Genomic DNA, 6,090 nt, shown 5'->3' with positions numbered 1-6,090 from the left:
CTTCGAGCAGAGGTTTTTTTTCTGACCCTCTCCCCCTTCCCAAAAAAGAAAAGAAAAGATAAGAGAAAAGGAAGGCAAAGATAAGACGTCATGGATGGTAAGGGAAGAATAGTCTGCGTAGCAGGCGCGTTTGGAGTTTTTTTTCACTGCTTTTGTATCGTTCAGTTTCCATCAGAGCGCTGATGAGAAAAAAGGAAATAGCCGCGCGAGACTAAGCGGCCGACTACTTGTTTTTTTTCTGATTTTATTTGATTTTGATTAAAGGCAAAGCATCGAAAATTCAGTCGTCCAATCGTTTTAACATTCCGAGACGCTGGGTCTTGTTCCCTAGTGATACAGAGCTTTCAATCCCCCGAAGGGCTTCATTTATCCAAGCACACCAAACGGGCTGAATTAAATCCCACACGAAAAGAGGCTCACTTTCATGGTGTTTTCCATTGAAGGGCTTTTGTCAGGGTCGTAACTAGGGGTCGTGTTCTTGCAGGGTGGGTGCACAGAGAATGGATCGAAATGGAAAAAAATGCCAAAACTAACAGTCGTCCGAACGCATACTCTTTCCACGTGGGACTCGTTTAACAAAACTAAACGGAACGTGCGTCATAGTAAATTTGATCTATTTCAAAGTTAGAAGTGGTATAGAGTGCACGCACTAAAACCGTGAACATTAAATAGTACTGATTAGTACTATTTCATACAGAATCCATTGTTTTCTATTGTTTAATTATCACTATTTAGTGCAAAAAACTAATATTTGTTTCACGGATTTAGTGTGAGCACTCTAACAATTCGATCCAAGTATTTACCAAAAAAATAAAATCTAATAGGGTGAGCAATAGAGTGCTTACACTATGTCCATGAAATAAAATCTAAATAGTTACTACCTAACAGTTTTTATTTAGCGACTATTAGTCACTATCACTCAACTGGAACAGCTTTAGTAACAATACACAAAGTATTATCTTTCTATTGTCTTGAGTATTTGGTCTCCTTTGTGTATTGTTACTAAAGCTGCTCCAGTTGAGTGATAGTGACTAAATAAAAACTGTTAGATAGTAACTATATTTAGATTCTATTTCATGGATATAGTGTAAGCACTCTAGTTTAAATGCTACAATTCGCAGATAGAAAGTGGGTAAAAAAGTTGAGGAATGAGCTCGAATCAGCGGATCTTCTGCTTTTGCGCGCTGTGGCGAAAGGGGGGGGGGGGTGGGGAGGTGTACCCAATGCTTCCCCCTTGGTTAAGCCCCTGCGTGTTATCATGAAGACAAGTTGAATAACATTTCTATAAACGATTTTTTTAGAAGATCCGCTTGTTTCACATCGTAAGTAAATAGTCTCCGAGCGATTATATGCATATGAAAAGGTCCGATGAAATCAATCAGATCGAACTTACCATGATGCACATTCCGTTTAGTTTTATTAAATGCATCCCACATGGAAAGGAATGAGTATGCGTTCAAAGCCATCAGCGTCATAATAATAATTTTGAGTCTGCTGGTCATAGCAAGGGGTTCATCATCTTTTGCAAGTAAGCTCACGATTGCCGATGGTTGGTGAAGTTTTTCTTTACAAGTCGGTGTAGAAATTCAAGTCCAAGATCTGAGATTCACAGTTCAAGATTCAAGGCTCAAGATTCTCAAGACTCAAGAATCAAGATTTCTGAAGTCAAGAACTGGAAGTTGTATCCTCCTCCCTCTGTTGGATTATTCCCTAGGTTTGTCCTACTTCGACAACCTAGGAATATTTCCTTCAAGGGCACTGATTATTAATATTTTTGGTATATTATTTTTTGGTCAAATATGTTCTCGGTACATAGGCCAAATACATTAGAATTAGGGCTTCCACGTCAATTACAGAAGCTTAGACAGCCGGTCACTAGGGATGAAATTATTGCGGCCATTGGAAAAGTTCTTGGAAGTGAATTGCGTACTGCCATAAAATGTGTTCAGGTGTCTAATACAGGTTATTCTTGTAGAGTAACGTTTAAGGAGGAATCTCATAGACAAAGGGAACAATTATTTACGAAAGGAATCTATATTAGGGGCTGTTTTTGCTTTTTCAATGGGGTTGAATCACCTCAACAAGTTGTGACGGTTTCAAACCTCCCTTGTGAGGTGGAGGATGACGACATCAAGGAATACTTTGAAAAATATGGGAGCGTAAATCAAGTGGTGAGAAATTTAGACAAATTTGGCTTTGAAACTGGAGATAGACGGCTTTTTGTGACATTAAATGAGCATATTCCTACGAGTGTTCTTTTGGACCCGTTTATTGCTCATATTAGATACCGTAGTCAGCCATTATGTTGTTTCTCATGCAACTGGTGGGGACATTCAAATACAAGATGTCCCCTAAAAGGTGTCTGCAACCGCTGTGGTGCGCAAGGTCACCATTCTTATGCTTGCTCGAAGGATCTTATTGAACCTCCTCGTTACGCTATAGATCGTCCTGAAGGACAGGACTTTCCGCAACATCCTGCTCTTCCTCTCCCAGAGGGGTCTCAAGAGTTGACAGAAAATATATCTCAGTCAGGTGTGATCACTGAAGTTGTACAGGAACCTACAGATTTGCGTTCTTCTTTGCAAAAGGATTCCTCCTCAGAAGTTATTTCTTCGCAACCGCTTTTTCCTAATCCTTCTTCTCAGGATTCTCTTCAAAATGTTGAAGTACTATCTCTGTCGTGTGATTCTAACTCTTCAATTTCCTTGGGAACATCTTTGTCCTCTCCTTCATTTAGTCATATGGTCAAACAAAACACGACGAAGGAAAAACCTGCTGAAGGGATGGACATTTGCTTTACTAATTTACGTAACCTCAAAAGATCTGTGGATCCAAAGGAGGTTATTACTCAACGTTCTAAAAAGAAACCCTAATTTTTCTTGCGTATTTATATAGTTATCTATATTTCTAATCATATATTGAAGGTTAAAAAAAAAAAAAAAAAAAGTGTATTGAAGTATGAATTGTTTACGTAATATATGTGTTATATGAATAATGTTACAAATAATGTTATGATTATTGAAAATGTTGAAATTGATGGTTTATTAATAAGCAGTTATTCAGAATATTGAAACTATCATAAATACTTGCTGATTTTTGTTTAAAATGAGGGCTCTCACTATAAACATAAATGGTCTGCGAGAGTATGTGAAAAGAACAACATTTATTTTTTGGCTGTCTTCCTTATCTCGCCCGCCTGATATTGTGAGCATCCAAGAAACTCACTGTATTTCACAACAAGAACTCAATAATTGGTTTGATAATTCTCCTTATCTAGCTTTTGGAGATTTCAACACAAAGCATTCTGGTGGTACTGCAATTTTGTTAAAGCGTGCCTCTCCTTTTTCTGTACTTAAACAGTACTCGGGTATCAATGGCCGCTTCACTTATTTAGATGTCCAATATGACTCTTGCAAAGTTTCTATCGTCTCCTTGTATGCTCCCAATCACAATCCTGAAAGAGATGGTTTTTTGACACAAGTAAATGATAGGCTTGATCCTACGTCTGACATTCTCCTCTTAGGGGATTTCAATACGGTTTTTACACCTATTCTGGATCGTCGATCCTTTAATTCTGTACTACCTGCTAGTTATGACAGTGTTACTGTCCTTCCCATCTTATTCCATGAAAATCGCTTGATTGACATTTGGAGGCACTGTCATCCTAGAACCAACGAATTTACTTATATCAGTACTAATGGCATGGCTGCGTCCCGCATTGATATGATCGGACTTCCATTGCGATTTGTTCCTCATGTTTCTGAGTGCAGTATTTTACCTTGTCCGCATTCTGATCACTCTGCTGTTTTCCTTGATTTCATATTGCCTGAAGTTCCACCCAGAGGCCCTTATTTTTGGAAACTCAATGTTAGTATTTTGGATAATGATGCATACGTGGAGCTCGTAAGGGACTTATGGAAGTCCTGGCAACCTCAGAAAGAGTCATGTACGTCATTGCTTGTTTGGTGGGATATAGGTAAAAGAAAGATCCAACAAGCCACCACTAGGTTTTGTTAAAAGTTATCTTTCAAACGACGGGCATCCAGGCATTCCTTGGAAGCTCAAGCAAGATCATTAAAAGTTCTGGTAGATGGGGGAGATCTCTCTGTTCTAAATCAATACCACAGTGTACTCAATGAATTAGAATTGTTTGATCGAGAGGCAGCCAAGGCGGCAGAAATAAGAGCTCGTACCAAATGGACTGAAGAGGGTGAGAGATCCACTTCCTTTTTCTTCCGTATGGGAAAGAAGAATAGGGCCAACAAAATGATTGATCTTATTCTAGATAGCAATGATCAATACGTTTCTGATCCTGAGAATTTGAGGCAGGCTTGGTTCTCTTTTTACAAGGGTTTATTTACTTCACAAGAAACTGATGAAACCATTGCAGATGATTTTATTTCTAACTTGGAGCGTAGAATTCCTTTAGAAGTGAAAGATGTGTGTGAGGGTCCTTTGACCATGAAGGAATGTCTTGAGGCTCTTGAGGGGATGCCGTCAGGTAAAACGCCTGGTTTTGATGGTCTTCCCAAAGAATTTTATCTAAAGTTTTGGGATCTCATTGGAAAGGACCTGGTAGCTGTACACTCGACGAAAAAATGGATTTGTCATGTAGGCAAACATATAGACAAATATATGGGCAAATATCATATTTGACTAATAGTAGACAATATTTGCCCAATGACTGTATATGATATGTACCTACACATTTATCCCATGGGCACAGATGGCAAAGTCCGTATGGCCCAGTAAAATCCCAAACGGCAAATATATAGCAGATATCATATCATCCATACATTTACCCGGTAGTAAATGTGAATGCTCATTTGATATGTGCACGTATTTGCCCAGCCCGTATATGTGTTTTATGCCTTACGTATACCCTGTGTTTCCCCAGGCCGTATATGTGATTCATGCCTTACATATACCCTGTATTTTCCCAGGTCGTATATGTGATTCATGCCTTACATATACCCTGTATTTTCCCAGGCCGTATATGTGATTCATGCCTTACATATACCCTGTATTTTCCCAGGCCGTATATGTGATTTATGCCTTACATATACCCTGTGTTTGTCCAGGCCGTATATGTGATTAATGCCTTACATATACCCTGTCTTTGCCCAGGTCGTATATGTGATTTATGCCTTACATATACCCTGTGTTTCCCCAGGCCGTATATGTGATTTATGCCTTACATATACCCTGTATTTTCCCAGGCCGTATATGTGATTTATGCCTTACATATACCCTGTGTTTGCCCAGGCCGTATATGTGATTTATGCCTTACATATACCCTGTATTTGCCCAGGCCGTATATGTGATTCATGCCTTACATATACCCTGTATTTTCCAAGGTCGTATATGTGATTTATGCCTGACATATAACCTGTGTTTGCCCAGGCCGTATATGTGATTAATGCCTTACGTATACCCTGTCTTTGCCCAGGTCGTATATGTGATTAATGCCTTACATATACCCTGTATTTTTCCAGGCCGTATATGTGATTTATGCCTTACATATACCATGCGATATGCTCTGACCGTATATGTGATTAATGCCCCCTTAATGCCTTAGATGTACCAGCGCGTCTTAGCCATATTTGCTCAGTTGAATTATGCTCATCATATTTGCTAAATTTAACTATGTTATCAGTCTTCAGCTATTGTCACTTATGGCAGGCCAAAAAAAATAGAAACGATATATGCCGTGACAACCACCTCATACTTTAAACATAGCTAACCTATGTTAAGAAGCAGGAAAAAAGACATAAATCATACTGAAAAATTTTTATTGTGAATTTCCTTTTCTTGACGACTGATTAACTATGAACAATTTGTTAACTACAACTAATTGAAAATGCTAGTTCTGTAAATTAATTATAGGTGTTTGATTCATCTTGTGACAGAATTTGTGAAAGAAGATCATAATATATTTAGTTGTCAATCGATCTTTGGCTTATGTACGATTCTTTTTAGATATTCTGTAGTAGTACACTTCATTTATAACTGCAAAAATTTAATTAAGGACACCGAACGTGGTTGGGTTTCTACGAGTTTTATGAATTAAATCTTGTGTCACTGTTCCTC

The sequence above is a fragment of the Actinia tenebrosa genome, unplaced genomic scaffold (genome assembly GCF_029948245.1).
Source record: "Actinia tenebrosa isolate PJP-AT-01 unplaced genomic scaffold, QUT_ActTen_1.0 PGA_scaffold3__52_contigs__length_22856419, whole genome shotgun sequence".
NCBI classification, from domain to species: Eukaryota; Metazoa; Cnidaria; class Anthozoa; order Actiniaria; family Actiniidae; genus Actinia; species Actinia tenebrosa.
Note: the sequence above shows the minus strand (reverse complement) of the source record.